Raw genomic sequence first — 18,615 nt, 5'->3', positions numbered from 1 at the left:
GGTTTGGATCCATTTGTTACAAATATAAAAATGCAACACCTTCTAATTAGTTTGCAAAAACAACTGATTGACATCAGGCAGGGAAGATGGAGGTTTACTAGCTGAATTTCATTAAAAACCTTTGAATAATTGTGGATAGGATTGAGAAATGAGTATCATGATTTAGTAAGCGCAGCCAACGATGCACTTCTTCCATTTGGATCTACGTATCTTTGTGAGGTGTCTTCTTCAGCTATGACAGCCATTAAAACCAAGTATCGAAATAAACTGAACTTAGAACCAGACCTTTGAATCGCTGTATCACAAAATGTTAAACCAAGATTTTCTAAAGTAATTAAGCATATTCAGTCACATTGCTCTCACTAATAATATTTGTAATCAGAGCAAAAAGGGTTTTATACCATTAATAAATAAAATAAAATATTTTAAAAATATTGTTTATTTCATCTTTATCTCATCCTTTTTTAATTTTTAGTGTATGTTTTATAATGTACAAAATATATCCGTACAGTAGTACATGTATATCATTTACAAATAAATATACATATATTGGGGGTGCGTGCTCAAAAAAATTTTACCGATAGGGGTACGCAATCAAAAAAGTGTGGAGACCATTGCTCTTCACGATTAAGAATACAGGGTTTTCAATCATGTGGGGACCATGGATAGAAGAGGCTCTCCTCTTCAGACAGTCACCACCCTCCAGTAGTAGAGGGCACAAATGGGTCAAGGGAGAGAGGCTGGGCTGAATCACTCCTTTCCCTTGCGTGCTGATTTTAACCCCTTGTTGGACAACTGAATAGAGCTTGAAAGGGAGTTCTGCTTATGCACAAGTAGATAAGGCAGGGTCCACGATCGCACAGAGCATTTTACTCCTGTTCAAGTGAACACGAGTAGAACTCCCATTGTGACCTTGCTTAACTGAAGGGGCAGGGCCAGCATGCGGGAAATGTGCATGGCCCCATCGCTCTACCCGCCTTAACCCTCATGAGTTCAGGAGAACTCCTGAACAGGGCTCTAGTTTGGCCCTCAGGAGTGAAGGGGAGAAAGAAGGCTTTAAAAGAGGAACCAGCGTCAAAGTCCATTTCCTGATAACTGCCTGTTTCACCTCCTCCTCAGTGTGAGGAACATTAACAAGCTACTGCTGCTTCTCTCAAGCAGCTGAGGTGATTTATGGCAAGCTGGGGCCATTTCAGCTGTGGGTCTATTTGTGAATAAGTGCACCAGTTTGCCAAGTGTGGCTTCTTGAGTGTGAAAATGATTCTGAAAACTGTGTGAATTGCACTAGGGTTATTCTGAGGTTGTCAACCAGCCTGAAAAAACAAGCCTAGCCTGTTACCATAGAAATCAAAGGATGAAGGCAGTTCCCCCACCCCTTCAGGTACTTTTTTTTTTAGCTGTACATCTTAGGCAAAGAGGTTTTACACTGGGGCCCATCCCTAGATATGTCAAAAACTGCCCAGAGAGTTTTGGCCATTGAGCGGTATAAAAATGTAATAAATAGACATTAAAACTGCTAGGCTCTGCCCTGGAGCCACCAAAGCTCATTAGACTTTAGCCTCTGGCTCCACCTCCTGGGCATCACCTCCTGAGGTGTCCCCACCAACAGACCCCAGCAAGGTACCAGAAAGTTGATTTCTAGAGCTGGCAGCACTCCCTGTCCTAGACCCTCACATCTCCATAAGCACAGACCACCTTAACCCGTCCTCTTTGGCTGAAAACAAATGTCACAGAAGGATAGAAATATATGGTATTAACGAGGTAGGATTATGCTAACCTTTTATTAGGGCTGGCCTTCCTGAATGCATTTTTCATTTGCATGTGTAGGGATGTGCAAGATTTTTTCCCTGTTTAGTTAATCCTTTCACTTTCAGTATTAAAAATCACATTTGTTTCATTACTCATTCATGAAAATCCTTCCTTCCTTCTTTCCTTTCTTTTTGCTGCTTACTTACAGAGGTGCTATTGAAAGCCAGTTCATGGTAGCTGCCATTTTATTTTCCCAGAACGCCCCAGATGTTTCATCATTCCATGGCATTCTGGGGAATTAATAATCATTTTTTTCCTGGAATGTCCTGGAATCTCTTAGTGTCTGGGGCAGCTTCCAGGAGGTGGCTGCTGAAGTCAGCTCCACTGCTACTAGAGAAAGGTGCTGAACTTAACTGAGTTCTGACTGGTTCTGACTGAAACCCAGAATGGATTCACAGCCCCACCAAAATTGGGGCCACCAGTCTCCACTGGCACCAGGTTGCCTACCCCTGGTCGACTGTGACTGGTAGGAGCTCTCCAGGTGTCAGGCAAAGGTCTTTCATATCACCTGCTAGCTCATCTTGGTTAACTGGAAATGGCAGGTATTGAACTTGGGACTTTCTGTATGCAGAGCATATGTTCTCCCACTGAGCTAGATGGCCCCTCTCCCTACAATAAATCTTTTGCTGTAACTCAAGCATATCCTAGTAACTTCCTAGCTAGATAGGTGGTTATGGGAGAGATGGAAGTGAAGGAGTACACTAGCATTTTGTGTGAGTGTGAGTGCATTTACAAGCATGTGAACCTGAATCAGGATGCAAACACGTATACCCCACAGATATCTACAGCATGATCACATACATGTCTAGTCAGAAGAACTCCACTGAGTTCATTAGGTTTTGCTGCCATGTAAATAGGTATAGGATTGCAGGCTGATCTTTTATAGACCTGAGGAAATGGGGCTGACTGACACCTGATGAATGGCATTGCACAAGTGAGCACACTAACATGTTTAAAAGATGGGCCACGATCTCCCCCAAAAGTAAAATAGGGGCAGCAATTTAGTACCTTTATTTTATTTTAACAGGTAAATACTGTTCACATTTTCACCACTATTTTTCACATAAAGATTAAAGCAAGCCAATTGTCACATTGCTTCCATGCAATTGTACATAGAAAAGTGTTGCAGAGAATCCAAAGCTGTGTCATCAGATGCTTTCTGTTCCCCTATTTTGTTACTGAATTCCTCAAAGGTTGTGCTGTAGAACTTCACAGAAAATGAAACCATAGAAGCAGGGCCGGCCCTATCTTTAGACAGAGTGAGGCTGCCACCTCAGGCAGCAGATGTGGGGGGTGGGGGGAGTGCCAGCGAGGTGCTGGAAGACAGAGCCTGCCATAAACCCCCTTAAGCAAGGCTGCTGCCCTCTGGACAGGTGCAGTGGAGGAGGCTGTCCTGTCATCAGTGATGAAGTAAGATGCAGCTGCTAGTCTTGTTGTAGGGCTGAGGCACCACCTTGTCCTTGCCTTGGGCTACAAGATGTCATGGGCAAGCCCTGTTTGGAAGACAGTAGCCTTAGGAGAAAAGGCAGCGAAGAAACCATGTGAACAGAATGTACTTCGTTTTCATCACTGTCTGAAGGGACTTCCTGGCTTTTGCCTGAAGGGTGGCAGCACGGATAGCGCTGCTTCCAGACTCCAGATGCCTCTGTGTCATTTTTTACCTCTCTTTTTTGCCTCGTCTCTTGTTCAGAAGTTCTTTACATTTGCTTTTGCAACTGTCCTTGGAAAGTCATCCATGTCCCTGGTATAAACCTAAGAGAACTCCTTTGTGACTTCCACTTGGGAAGACTTCTTCCATGCGCTTACTGTTGCATCCTGTGTTGCCAGTCTCTTCGCACCTAGCTGTTCCGCTTGCTGCAGGAATAAAGAAAAGATGTGATATCTCTGGTACAGGTGTGCACCTGAACAGGCATCACATACAGCCATCTACACGTAGGGAATTCGTTTTCTTAGTAATGGGGAATCTACCTGACTACTTTTCAGCTACCATAGTTTATGTAAAAATAAAATAAAACTGAATGCATTTAAAGTAATACATTGCCTCTCTCTTTTACTTGAGCATTAAATTGTGCCATCATGCATGCTAATACACAATGTGTGACAAAAATACATTGTTTACTAACATTAAGAATGCCGTGTTTCATTTTAATTTAATTAAATTTGTTGTTCATCCTTTTATAAAAAAAAAATAATCAAGCTGATTTACAGCTAAGTGAGGCCAAAGAAGCTGAGGTTGATCGGTTCTATGAAGACCTACAACACCTTCTAGAACTAACACCAAAAAAAGATGTCCTCTTCATCATAGGGGATTGGAATGCTAAAGTAGGAAGTCAAGAAATCACCGGGATAACAGGCAAGCATGGCCTTGGTGTACAAAATGAAGCAGGACAAAGGCTAATAGAATTTTGCCAAGAGAACACACTGATCATAGCAAACGCTCTTTTCCAACAGCACAAGAGGTGACTCTACACATGGACATCACCAGATGGTCAATATCGAAATCAGATTGATGATGTACTTTGCAGCCAAAGATGGAGAAGCTCTATACAGTCAGTAAAAACAAGACCTGGAGCTGACTGTGGCTCAGATTATGAGCTGCTTCTTGTTGCAAAATTTCGTCTTAAATTGAAGAACGTAGGGAAAACCACTAAACCATTCAGGTATGACCTAAATCATGTCCCTTATGAATATACAGTGGAGGTGAGGAATAGATTTCAGGGATTAGACCTGATAGACAGAGTGCCTGAGGAACTATGGACTGAGGTCCGTAACATTGTTCAGCAGGCAGCAACTCAATCCATCCCAAAGAAAAAGAAATGCAAGAAAGCCAAGTGGCTGTCTGATGAGGCTTTACAAGTAGCTGAGGAAAGAAGGGAAGCGAAAAGCAAGGGAGAAAGGGGAAGATATATCCAACTGAATGCAGAGTTCCAGAGAATAGCAAGGAGAGACAAGAAGGCCTTCTTAAATGAACAATGCAAAGAAATCGAGGAAAACAATAGAATGGGAAAGACTAGAGATCTTTTCAAGAAAATCGGAGATCTCAAGGGAATGTTTTGTGCAAAGACGAGCATGATAAAGGACAAAGAAGGCAAGGACCTAACAGAAGCAGATGAGATTAAGAAGAGGTGGCAAGAATACACAAAAGAACTATACAGGAAAGATCTTAATGTCCCTGATAGCCATGATAGTGCGGTCACTGAACTTGAGCCGGACATCCTAGAGAGTGAAGTCAAGTGGGCCTTAGGAAGCGTTACTAACAACAAAGCTAGCAGAGATGACAGTATTCCAGCTGAGCTATTTAAAATCCTAAAAGATGATGCTGTTAAAGTGCTGCACTCAATATGCCAACACGTTTGGAACACTCAACAGTGGCCACAAGTGGCTACAATTGCGTTCATTTCACATGCCAGCAAGGTGATGCTCAAAATCCTACAAGCTAGGCTTCAGCAGTATGTGAACCAAGAACTACCGGAAGCACAAGCTGGGTTTCGAAGAGGCAGAGGAACTAGAGATCAAATCGCCAACATTCGCTGGATCATGGAGAAAGCCAGAGAATTCCAGAAAAACGTCTATTTCTGCTTCATTGACTATGCTAAAGCCTTTGATTGTGTGGATCACAACAAACTCTGGCAAATTCTTAAAGAGATGGCAGTACCAGACCACCTTACCTGTCTCCTGAGAAACCTGTACAAGGGTCAAGAAGCAACAGTAAGAACCGGACATGGAACAACCGATTGGTTCAAAATTGGGAAAGGAGTACAACAAGGCTGTATATTGTCGCCCTGCTTATTTAACTTATATGCAGATTACATCATGAGAAACACCAGGTTGGATGAATCGCAGGTCGGAATTAAGATTGCCGGGAGAATTATCAACAACCTCCGATATGCAGATGATACCTAATGGCAGAAAGCGAAGAGGATCTAAAGAGCCTCTTTTGAGAGTGAAAGAGGAGAGTGCAAAAGCTGGTTTGAAACTCAACATTAAAAAAACTGAGATCATGGCATCTGTCCCCATCACTTCCTGGCATACAGAAGGGGAAGAAATGGAAGCAGTGACAGATGTTATTTTCTTGGGCTCCAAAATCACCGCAGACGGTGACTGTAGCCATGAAATTAAAAGACGCTTGCTCCTTGGGAGGAAAGCTATGGCAAACCTAGACAGCATAGTAAGAAGCAGAGACATCACCTTGCCGACAAAGGTCCGTCTAATCAAAGCTATGGTTTTCCCAGTAGTAATGTATGGCTGTGAGAGCTGGACTATAAGGCAGGCTGAGCGCCGAAGAATTGATGCTTTCGAACTGTGGTGCTGGAGAAGACTCTTACGAGTCCCCTGGACTGCAAGGAGGTCAAATCAGTCAACTGAATCCTAAAGGAAATCAACCCTAACTGCTCATTGGAAGGACAGATACTGAAGCTGAAGCTCAAATATTTTGGCCACCTAATGCGGAGAGAAAACTCACTGGAAAAGACCCTGATGCTGGGAAAGACTGAAGGCAAAAGGAGAAGGGGACGGCAGAGGATGAGATGGCTAGATAGCATCACCGATGCAATGAATATGAACTTGAGCACATCATGAATATGAACTTGAGCACACTCCGGGAGAGAGTGGAGGACAGGAAGGCCTTGCATGCTATGGTCCATGGGGTCAAGAAGAGTTGAACATGACTTAACGACTGAACAACAATTTTTAATACAGTTTTTAGAAATTGAAATGAACATAATAAAATAATATACTTTAGCTCAAGAAACAAAGAACAAGTCGCTGTTTTGGTTAGAGGAAAGATAGAGGAGCTGCTGGGAGAGAAGTCTTCTGAAAAAAAAAAGTAAGGGCCGAACTAGATATGATCTAGATATCAAACTAGAGAGCCAGTGTAGTGTAGTGGTGAGAGTGATGGACTGGGAGCCGGGAGATCCAGGTTCTAGTCCCCACTTGGCCATGGAAGCTCACTGGGTGACTTTGGGCCAGTCACAGACTCTCAGCTCAACCTACCTCACAGGGTTGTTGTTGTGAGGATACAACGGAGAGGAGGAGGATAATGTAAGCCACCTTGGGTTCCTTTTTCCTTGAAAAAAGGCGGGATATAAATGCAATAATTAATACATTAAAATAAAATAAATAAATAAAATATGTCATTCACACTATTTGCAAATATGTTTGTTTTTTAGGTAAATAGCAGCCACGTTTAGGGTAGGAGAGTGATCCAGATTGGGACCCTGGTGGGGGGAAAGAGGCTTTAAATCTAATGCTCTTGCTGTAGTCTGAATCCTGATTCCAAGGTCCAGATCCTGCAGTCGCAATCCTCCCCCTACCCCACCCTCACCCTGCCCCAGTTACTATCTGTATATGGGAGCTTTCCTTCCAATGCAAATAGCAGCTGCAGCGGAAGAGGAATCTGGATATAGAAGGGGGGGCATAAATATTTTCCAGGGGAGGGACTTCCAAAGATGTGGGGCCACCACTGAAAAGGCCCAGTCTGTGGTTCCTGCCAGTATGATAATTCCTGACAGCAGGCCAGAAAGCATGGCCTCTGAGGCCAATCCCAGGACCTGGGCAGGTTCATTTGGGTGTAGGCACTCCTTCAAACAACTTGGTCCCAAATCGCTCCTAGCTTTAAAGTCAATACCAGAACTTTAAACTGAAGAAATTTCACTTCAAGAGGCTTAGGAGAGGAGGAAGAAACTAAAATAGAGCAATGACGCTTAAAATGACATTGATGGTCACAGAGTTTAGGCAGGTCCTTTATGAATTAGAACTCTTGTCACACAGCTTGGGTTGTTGAACGTTATTCTCGATAGAACTTTGCTCCCTGAATCTTCCCCCTTCTGTCCTCATACATAATCTTGTCTCATTTGAATAAACTGCTCTAAAATTTCCAGATCTGACCTTTCCATTACATGATCTGTCTGCTTTTTCCTACAGAAGGAAGGGCATCAGGTTCCCTCATCTCCCCCTTTTTAATAATATTTATCCATCATCACATGGGAGAGGAGAACTCCCTGCTGCTCAGTCTGACAAAATGAATTGATGCAAGTTCAAGCAGAATCTCACAAAATGCAGATTGTAATTTGCCCCCTAGGCAAATTAAGATTGCATCTATAGCTGTCAATTTTGGACCAAAATCTGGGTTTTACTTTCATTCAAGCCATATCTTAACAGCATTTACGGGGTACTATGGGCTTCATTTTACTCCCATCTCATGTCCTCAAATAACTATCATATACCATTCCCCAACTTATTGCTCTCCAGGTGTGTTGGACTACAGTTCCTAGCATCCCCCCCCCCCAGCATGGGAAGGCTATTATACAGTAAATGCTGATTGATTCTGTCTTGTGAGAGCATTTTAAGGGCTGATTCAAACACGTAGAAATAGCACGTGGTATTGTTACTGGTATATGGTAGCATTCTCTTCTGGAATGGAGTTATTCAGATTGTGGGTGGTGGTGTTGCATGCTTGAAAGAGAGAGGGTGACGGAGAGAGACACACACACACAGAGAGAGAGAGAGAGAGAGAGAGGAAAGCTGGCACAAGAGGGAGAAGGCTAAACTAAGATGACTTTCCATGCACAAGTCCAAAAACAGAAGAGTGGCAGAAAAAGCTTTAATAAGTCCGATCTCTGGAACACATTTCCTTCCTCAGGGGCCACTTGTCTTTTTCCACACATATCTTGCAAAACATTGCTAATGCTTCCTCTGTTTCAAACTGCTTCCTCTGTTTCTGCCACTTAAGAATATTTTCTCTTCTGGTTTTGGACACGGTTGGTACCTTTTCCTCTTGTTATTTCATTGTACAGGGACTTTTTTTCATGGAGTGCATTCCCACATGCAGCCCCCCCTCTGCGGAGGGTATAAACCTAGCAAGATGATGCCTTGCACTATTTCTGCTTGTTTTGATTGGCCATAAGAAACAAAGCCACCAAGGTTCTATTCTCAGAAACACCACTGGCCTACAAGTTGACCACTGCGCACATCCACACAGTCCTTTTGCATGCACCCAATATTTCACCCCATGTGACTTTCCTCCCAACCTCAGACCACACCACAGTCAGAAGGGTCAGAGAACTGATGCAGGATGAGAAAGATGCACAGAAGCAGTTTCATCATGTACAACCAAGGTAGTTCTATTCAATTCTTGCGCTTCAGTGCCCCAGGTACTGAACCAAGAAGGAAGCTGCCTTCTGGATGTTGGGCTAAGGAAATCATTTTATCTCTCTCTGCAAGGTCAGTCCACCATCCAAGTGCCCAGGATCGCTTGGGATGTTGCAGAAAAAAGCTAATGTTCAAACACGGGATCAAATACTGTTTCATTGCACTAAAACTGATATATAAGATACCAAGTGTCAAGGAGACAAGGCACCAGTAACTTCATTAGGTAGAGAAGAGGAAATTTTGGCAGACGTTGGTTGACATGCAGAGCTAAGAAAAAGCTACACTTGCCAACATTTCTTCTTCTGCACAGCCATTGAAGGTCCTGCAGCCTCTTTCTTTGTATCTGGTCCCCTTACCCATAAATGATATTATGCGGTGGTCTGACAGGTAGGCTAGAATGTAGAAGGGACCACCATGCCTACTGCAAAATGAGCGCAACAGTCTGTGCCCCGTTTCTGAAGAGTGATCCCTGTTATACAGCACTTCAGCCTTGCAACTAAGACGTGAGGGCTAAAATCACTCCAGATTTTTAAGCTAAAGTAACAGCTGCGCCGATCAGTTCTGTTGGGGCCTCACAAGCCAGACAGTGAGAATTCCTCCCCGGAACTTTCTGAGTTGCTTAGGCTGAGTGCCAGCCCCACCAAAAGGCGAACTCCACACAGCATCACTGTTCAATGCCACAGGCAGCTGGCCACGGTCTGTGCTATGTCTGAGGACACAATGAACATGGATGAATGGCCTCAGCCTGCATTTCTTGAGTTAGTCACAAAAGCACTGAAAATACTGGGGCTGCTATGAAGTTGAGTGGCTCGCAGGGGGTATTACCGTTCATTACTGAGATAATGTATGTGAAGCACTGAGTATGGTAACATTTTCTATGAATTTTTTCTGTTTGTTTATTGTTATTTCCACCTTCAGAGGCTGAAAAGGAATGCCCAGTTTAACACCTGCATCACCTCCTGAATATCTTCCTCTTACCAAGGGCATATCTACATCACAAACTTAGGGCGCAATCCTATGGGGATAGTTGGCTGCCTCCGAACTCGGAGGTGGCTGACTATCCAATGCAGGGTGGGCAGAGCACAGAGGGGATCTTCTCCTCCACACTCCAGCCGCCCTGTATTTGCAGCTAGAGGGCCGATTTCGGCTATCAAGCCGGAGCACGGCAGAGCGGCAGGGGGGAGGCCGGACGGCACATTGGAAGCATTGTAACAGTGCTTCCACAGGCCCCGCCCCACCCCCGGAAATGCCCCCTTTTCGCCTGCTCTGCGCTGCTCTTATGAGCGCAGAGCCGGGGACAAACTACGAGGTGGCAGGGGAGGGGGTGGCAGGTTTCTGGGAACCGAGCTCGGAGCCCTGACTCCAAGCTCAGTTGCTCGGTTCCCAGAAAAAAAATCCTATGGCCATCTGACGTAGTCTTGCAGCCATAGGACTGTGCACTTAAACTGGTTTAACAGTCATTTCCTTTCCCCAGGAAACTCTGGGAACCATAGTTCTCTGACATGGGAAGGAGAGCTAGGGAATCTTAACAGAGATTTTTTAGCACCCTGGTGATACTATAATTCCCAGGATTCTTTGTGATAAACCATAGGGGTGTACGAACCCCACTCACCCGTCCAGTCCGGGGCGTCTGCTGAGGGGGGAGGCGATCCGTCCCTCCCCCCGGAATCCTTCATGGCTGGCTCCACTCTGCAGCGAGTCTGCAGCCCGGCAGCAGATGGCTGCAGACGGCAGCGGATGGGCCTGGGCCGGCTGGCACAGGTAGGGTCCGTCCCTACTGGACTTCACGGGGTGGCGAGTGGGAGCAGTCTATTCTGCCACGGACTCTGGGGGGCCAGATTCTAAAGAATCCGGCCTCACTGGAGTCTGTGGCTGATTTCTCCGCCATCCCTAGTAAACCATGACAGTTAAAATGGTATAAAACCAAATAGGTTTATCTAGTTGCAGGCTCTATATGAGAGTTAAATTATGGCTCAGTGATAATAAGGCCCTCTCGTGGGTAACTCACGTGACATGGGCTCCATGTGGTCAAGGAGCAATGGAACTGCACACTATGGCATTCAAGCATTAGGCCTGGCCATTTGCATAGGTGAACCCTACATACATAGAGTGACACATGCAGGGGCTTTTGTCTGCTCTTTAGTAGGCCAATCTGATTGCAATGAGCTTGAGGTCATGTGGGGTGTGCACATATATAAATATTTGAACAAGAGAAGGAAGTATGTCTGATGTTTGGTGTGGGAGAAATTAATAAAAGAAAATGAAGAGGAGCCATGATTTCGCATTGCAGTACCAGAAAGGTCACTTTTTGAAAGCAGAGGGCACAATTTTTTAACTTTACAGTTAGTGGGTTGGATCCATATTTAGGCACGTGCAACTGGGCGGGCGGAAGCAGACATCCCAGCCCCCTATTCTCCATGGCAGCCCTTCCTGTCCCCTGCAAATGCTACTCCGAGGGTATGGGGACGATGCTGAATGGGGCAAGCAGGGTGCAGGGGGAGCGCCCCAAATCAGGCAGAGGCACCTTCCTGAGCAGTCTTTCCACCCATGGAAGGCAGTTCCTGGATGCAACCCAGTGAGAGTAATGTAAAAGGATTACAAACTTTAATATACACTGTAAGCTCTTCTGAGCTTACATTACTCTGTAGAGCAGAATGTATATTGATGATATAATAATAATGCGAAAACTAATGTTTCAATGGGGATTGCACAGGAGAAATTCCTTGTGTCATTCTCCCCAAATGGATATGTTTAAATAGTTTTGCTTGCGCTGTAAAATGTCTCTCTGACTAAAGGGAATCTTGAGAGGAGGGCTTCCCCATTCACTGTATGTTGAATTGTTCCCACATGCACTTAGCATCACTGAAATAATTTCATTTGAGAACAAGAAATACATTTGTGTGGTTCATTATTATTTTTTTAAAGTTCAAAATGGAACTCTTTAAATTAGTCTACCAGTTCTTTGTGTTGGATCACACGCACGCACGCACGCACGCACCGGGTTGTTGCCAATTTTAAAAGCTGAAAATGGTCTGTGGTCTTTCCTTTGGGGGGTGGGGGAGGTATGTGAATAGCTTAAAACAGGAGCAAAAGACGCCTGACTTGAGACAGCGAGATCTCCAGGAAGCAAAGATGGAGGCAAACACAGGGGTTAATTTAGCCGAGCATAGCTGCTGCTGTTTGTGGTTGTCCCTGACAGCGCGGCTGACTCGAAAGCACCTGTGTTTGCTCTCTAGCTTTCTCCAATCTGCTAGAAAATGGCCCAAGCATGTCACATGGCTGCCAGATAGGCCAAGCACCATGGGAATACAAAAGCCGGAGCTTTTAGCTGAGTTAATCATTAATGCGCCTTTTCTTTGTCCCATTCAGGAGTGCTGACAAGCGCTTTGATATTTCATATTTGCCATCAGGTCAATTTCAGTCATAACCAGGTACTAATTGAACACACTGACTCACAGCATGGCTGTACCTGAACTTTGCGGATTTCTCTCCATCTGGATTCAACAGGTTTTGGGGGGGGGTTAGAACTCTCCTTTTCATCAGGGTACATATATTTACTTTTATGAATCCTTCACTCAGGTCTAGAGTAAGTGAACATCAAAGTGATTAAAAAAAAAAACCTGCAGTTATTTGTTTTGGAAAATCTGTTGAATGAATATATATATATATATATATATATATCTCAATGTGACATATAAGGTTAATTTAAAAGCCATAACATTAAGATTTATTAACCCTTGGATGATCATTATACTAAGTTTATAACTGGTATATACAAGATAAAGTGAATAACCTGATCTTACACTGAATATATAGCGCAGTAATTTCTGAAGTTCCTGTTACTGTGCTGCTCAATTGCTTTATGAACTGCTACCTCCTCATTGTGCTAGCAGTGGACCCCTCTTGCATGCGGACAGCACTGGATCCTGCCCATTGGGACTTAGAAGTGCTCAATTTTGGCTGGATCATGCCCGGAATGTCAAAAGTAAAAATAAACCACAGTCAGATCAGAAAGAGTGGAGTTCATCCTGATGCCCAACATCTTAAAATGCTGGGAGAACAGAAATATTCTCAAACTGAGCAATGCAGGGGTTTCATAGGCCTTTTGTGGGAAGGGTGTGCTATGCTTAGGCAGCACTACTCTGACCACAAGCACTGACTCCTCAGAAGGCCTTGACTGAGGCCTCTCCAGGAGATGTCAGGGTTTGATGTGATACCTGCATGAGAAAACACTGGAACAGATATGCTGAGGCCTAGCCACGTAAGACTGTGTATCAGTGCTGTACCGAATACTTCAAGTCTTCCATTTTCAGCATTTCGTGGGAGGTGGGGGCGAAACAAAAACTATGGCGAAAGAGGCGAGGTGAGAATTTCAAATAACTTTCTCCTTGGGGAGGAGGACAGGATTTCCACTTACCATTTTAAGTGTAGGCGGTGGCTGAGGAGTCTTCTTTCTTCTTTTTTTCTTTTTACGTTAAAAACACCACATGCACTTTAAGCACCCCAGGACTCTTTATAGAGAAGCTTCTCCAGCCCAGCACCTCTTTCTGAACTCCTGTGAGGCCACGTGACCTCACCCTCTCCTGTAAGTGCTCCTGGGTGGCAGAAGCTTCTCTGAATAGCAAAAGTAAGCAGGTTTCTATAGCTTTATAAAAAACTCTGTTCTTCCTTGCAACAACACAGAGCAATCAAAAATAAGGGTTTTTCTAAAGCTCCAAAAGTCCCATTTGTTCTTGTTTGCAACAGTCAAGGACTCTTTGCAAAGAAGCTTCTGCAACCCTGGAGTTCTTCCTGAATGCCTATAGGAGAGGGTGAGGTCACACGGTCTCATAGGAGTTCAAGACATGCGGCTGGGCTGGAGAATCCCGTCTGTAAACAATCTCGTGCTGGGGGCATTTTTCAAGTAAAAAGCAAACATAAAATAGAAAGAAGATCCTTCAGCCACCCCCCAAATTTAAAAAGGTACGGAGAAACCCAGTTCCCCTCCCCAAGGAGCAGTTTTCAAAATTCTCCCTCTCCCTATGAAAGAGGCAGAAAAAACCATGCCTCTTTCATAGGGAGAGGGAAAATTCCCCAAAATAGGGGGCAGGATTTGGCACAGCACTACTATATATGGTAAATGACGCTCATATATCAGGGGAGCACAACCTTCTTGGCCCTGAGGGCCACATGTGATGCTGGTTCGGGGTTGAGGGCCACGCACACACATTACACCTGCAGATACACAAAACATATATATACACTCCCCGCCCCCCGGCCGCCCCATCCCAGCAATCCCGATACAGATAACTTTTTCCTTGCTGCTAGCAGCATTATTTATTTATTTTCATTTCATTTCTATACCACCCAATAGCCGAAGCTCTCTGCTCTCTCTGAAGCATCAGGGAAAGAGCTATCTGTATCAGGACTGTGGAGGGCGGGGGGAGCCAGCAGAGGCAGGGAGTCAGAACACCTGTGTGTGTGGGGGGGTGCAATTAAGGCATTAGTGGCCATATGTGGCCCCTGAGCCATAGGTTTTGCACTCCTGTCACATATTGTAAACATACGTTCATGTTCCTCCTGACTGTTTCTGGAAGTGCCTGTCCCCCAACTCCACTCCCACAGCCCCACGTTCTGCCCACCATGAGTGGCTTGGCATGGCTGTGCTGGAATGCTGGCCTCTCTTATGAGGTAACTTTAATGTTCCAACTTTGGACTGTGAGGTATAAAAACATCAACTGCACAGACTTTTCTAGTAATCTATGTGTCTTGGGGTACATCTTTAGCAAATCTTAGTTTCCTGTGGCGGCCCAGAATACCTTAACCATTTGGTGGTACATTCCTTGCCCTCTCCCCCTCTTTTAGGGTCTTACATTGGTATTTTCAGGGTGGATCCCAGATACTGTACTGTAGGAGAGCCATCCAACTAAGAAGTAGACCACAGTAGACCACATGGCCAGTATCTTTCATTTGTATTTCCCTCCACCCCACCACCACCCTCCACCCCACCACCATCAGAACTGCTCACAATGAAAACGGTTCCTACTGGAAATATATCAAGTCTCATCTGTCTGTATGCTACTCCTCTTTGGGAGCCTGTGGACACAGAAGGAGGGAAACAGCAGAGTTGGGCTGGATGGCAGAGGGTCTGTACAAACAGCAGAGACCTGCTGACCCTTGACCCACACTAGCAAGGGTTGGAACTGCCCCACAAGACACACACACAGATCCATGGGTGATGCATGCATTCTGCACAATTGCTGTTGGAAACATCCCTCAATGGGCAGTGCACAGGTGTGCCCTCAACTGCCTGGGGCTTGAAGTTTGAGTAGCTGAAAGGAAAGACGCATCCTTGCTTTCCTTCAGCCCAGCAAAAAGATATCTATGAGGGGTTCAGGAGGGCAAAGGTTGGAGTGAGCACACTCCCCTGGCCCTTCAGCCTCAAATTAATTTCAAGGGCTAGAGCACCTTGGAGTCTAAGGACAGATGTGGCTTTCTGTGTTTACCCTCGGCACCCAATGATGGTGCCAAAGGGGAGGGGGAACCAATTCCCCTCACCCCACCCTTCAACCCCAAAATAGGCGACAGGGGAATTTCAAGGAGACCTGGTGCTGATGCGTCCTCACCCATCAGGTACGCAGTTCGGGGGCGGGCGGGGATGCAAGAAGCAGGAGGGAAGTCAATTCCCCCTCCTCTCTCTGCTCTGCCTCTTATCTCCCCCATCACCATCCCACACGTTCCTCACAGGTCCCAACTTGTTCTTCATATTTTCTGTCTAATGGACTAATAAACTATTACAGCTTCCCCCAACCTGGTGTCCCCCAGATGTTTTGGACTACAACTCCCAGCATTGCTGACCACTGGCCAATGTTAGCTGGGGCTGATAGGGGTTGAAGTCCAAAACATCTGGATGGCACCAGGTTGGGAAAGGCTGAACTATAGGGATACCTTCTGAAGTCTTGTTTTCTTTTTGAACGACACCTTGATGCTCTGAGGTAGATACGTGCTGACTCCCACAAGCCCACTGTCCACTCCACAGACAGGTAAAAGCTATTTGTTTCAACAAACCTTTGAAAACTGAAGTTGACTACAGTGTCCCATGTGGCTATTTTGCTGTGGGTAAGCTTTTTTATTTGTTTGGGTTGGTTTTGAGGGTGGGATGGTGACCTGGTTTTAATGAAGCATTGTTTTATTGTTTTTATTGGTGTCTGTTAAATTTGTAAAGCTCTTTGATATATTTTATGAACAGTGGTATACAAATATTTTAGACAGACAGACAAACAGAAAAAAATATAGCATTATAGCACTGAAAGGTGACCTGTGCAAAGGGTTTTTGTAAATTAAAAAAGCTGTTCATTAGTGTTTAATTGTTATAATTCAATTGTTTTAATGTTATTGTTAATTGCCTTGAGCTCTGTTTCTGCTGTGATCGAGCAGCACCTAACATAAGGCATAGATTTAGACATAGCATCAAGAACAATTTCTGTAGTGTTATTAATAATAATAATCTGGATTGGAATAGGAAAAGAATAATATGTCTCTGGCATTTCAGTGACTTATTGTTAACATGAATATTCAAATGCCATCTGTAGTTTGTGCTTTATTTGCTTTCCCTCTAGTTTTAATTTTGTAATATGAATGACTCCCATCGCAGCCTACAGACAAACACAAAAATTTGCCTCCCCTATAAAACAGTTTCCCTAGAATTAAACCATTACACAAGAGGATGTATAATATAATAAAGGCAGTTTTAACAATGATACAGTGCCTCATCTCTGAAAGATTAATATTTCAGATAAGTAGATAGCAGCCTGGCTGAACAAGGACATGGTTCAAACAAAGGCTTCTCTTGAGCAGGAAAAGGTGAAAGACAGGTGGGTTGTTAAACATTGCCAGCATACCTCACTGGTGCCATTCAGCGGTCATTGCTAATGTTCACAAGGGGTATTGTACACCAGCTCCATTTGCTAATTTCTACGGCTGAGCCAAACCTCATATCACAAGTATATCACAAACTTTTTCTCTCCTGTGAAAAGTGCCCACCTTTTGGGCATTTGGGGAGGGCATTGAAGGGGATAAATGTTTTCAGTGCAGCAGCACAGCTGTAGTCCTGCACCCCTTCTCTGTCACATATTCAGGCAGCACCTTCCTCCTTGGTACCTAGTATTCAGGTGGCAGCAGAACTCTGGAGTGAGCCTCTTCTCAGCCCCAGTCAATTGCTACTTTGGCACCATTTCTTTGTTCAGCTCTGTCTTTTCCCTAGGAACAGTGGCATTGTCAAATAGCCAATCAGATTTGATTACATGACCGTGACATTGAGGGCATTGCCCTCACTCTGAATTAGCTTTGTTTACCCTCAATGAGATTGATTATGTACTTTGCAGCCAAAGATGGAGAAGCTCTATACAGTCAGTCAAAACAAGACCTGGAGCTGACTGTGGCTCAGATCATGAGCTTCTTATGGCAAAATTTTGGCTTAAATTGAAGAACGTAGGGAAAACCACTAAACCATTCAGATATGACCTAAATCATATCCCTTATGAATACACAGTGGAGGTGAGGAATAGATTTAAGGGATTAGACCTGATAGACAGAGTGCCTGAGGAACTATGGACAGAGGTCTGTAACATTGTTCAGGAGGCAGCAACTCAATCCATCCCAAAGAAAAAGAAATGCAAGAAAGCCAAGTGGCTGTCTGATGAGGCTTTACAAGTAGCTGAGGAAAGAAGGGAAAGGAAAAGCAAGGGAGAAAGGGGAAGATATATCCAACTGAATGCAGAGTTCCAGAGAATAGCAAGGAGAGACAAGAAGGCCTTCTTAAATGAACAATGCAAAGAAATCGAGGAAAACAATAGAATGGGAAAGACTAGAGATCTTTTCAAGAAAATCGGAGATCTCAAGGGAACGTTTTGTGCAAAGACGGGCATGATAAAGGACAAAGAAGGACCTAACAGAAGCAGATGAGATTAAGAAGAGGTGGCAAGAATACACAGAAAAACTATACAGGAAAGATCTGAATGTCCCTGATAGCCATGATAGTGCGGTCACTGAACTTGAGCCGGACATCCTCGAGAGTGAAGTCAAGTGGGCCTTAGGAAGCATTACTAACAACAAAGCTAGCGGAGATGACGGTATTCCACCTGAGCTATTTAAAATCCTAAAAGATGATGCTGTTAAAGTGCTGCACTTAAAATGCCAACACATTTGGAACACTCAACAGTGGCCACAAGACTGGAAAAGGTCAGTTTACATTCCAATTCCAAAGAAGGGCAATGCCAAAGAGTGCTCAAACTACCATACAATTGCATTCATTTCACATGCCAGCAAGGTTATGCTCAAAATCCTACAAGCTAGGCTTCAGCAGTATGTGAACTGAGAACTACCGGAAGTACAAGCTGGGTTTCGAAGAGGCAGAGGAACTAGAGATCAAATCGCCAACATTCGCTGGATCTTGGAGAAAGTAAGAGAATTCCAGAAAAAGGTCTATTTCTGCTTCATTGACTATGCTAAAGCCTTTGATTGTGTGGATCACAACAAACTGTGGCAAAGAGGTAGCAGTACCAGACCACCTTACCTGTCTCCTGAGAAACCTGTACGAGGGTCAAGAAGCAACAGTAAGAACCCGACATGGAACAACTGATTGGTTCAAAATGGTGAAAGGAGTACGGCAAGTCTGTA

At 44.4% G+C, this 18,615-nt stretch overlaps 1 long non-coding RNA gene across 1 annotated transcript in view; it reads right to left on the bottom strand.

The window, feature by feature from the left end:
- Window positions 1–427: 427 nt before the first annotated feature.
- LOC146347478 (uncharacterized) overlaps window positions 428–18,615 on the bottom strand; it is an 84,922-nt gene continuing 66,734 nt past the window's right edge. Inside the window, exons 2-3 of the long non-coding RNA XR_014789883.1 lie at window positions 6,802–6,874; window positions 428–3,663 (exon numbers count right to left, since the gene is read on the bottom strand). This is a non-coding gene — a long non-coding RNA (uncharacterized LOC146347478). The remainder of the gene's footprint in view (window positions 3,664–6,801; window positions 6,875–18,615) is intronic.

The sequence above is a fragment of the Heloderma suspectum genome, chromosome 4, assembly GCF_057233095.1.
Source record: "Heloderma suspectum isolate Gila_16-S chromosome 4, 16-S_ref, whole genome shotgun sequence".
Lineage (NCBI taxonomy): Eukaryota > Metazoa > Chordata > Lepidosauria > Squamata > Helodermatidae > Heloderma > Heloderma suspectum.
Note: the sequence above shows the minus strand (reverse complement) of the source record. Positions and strands in the feature narration are given on the sequence as shown.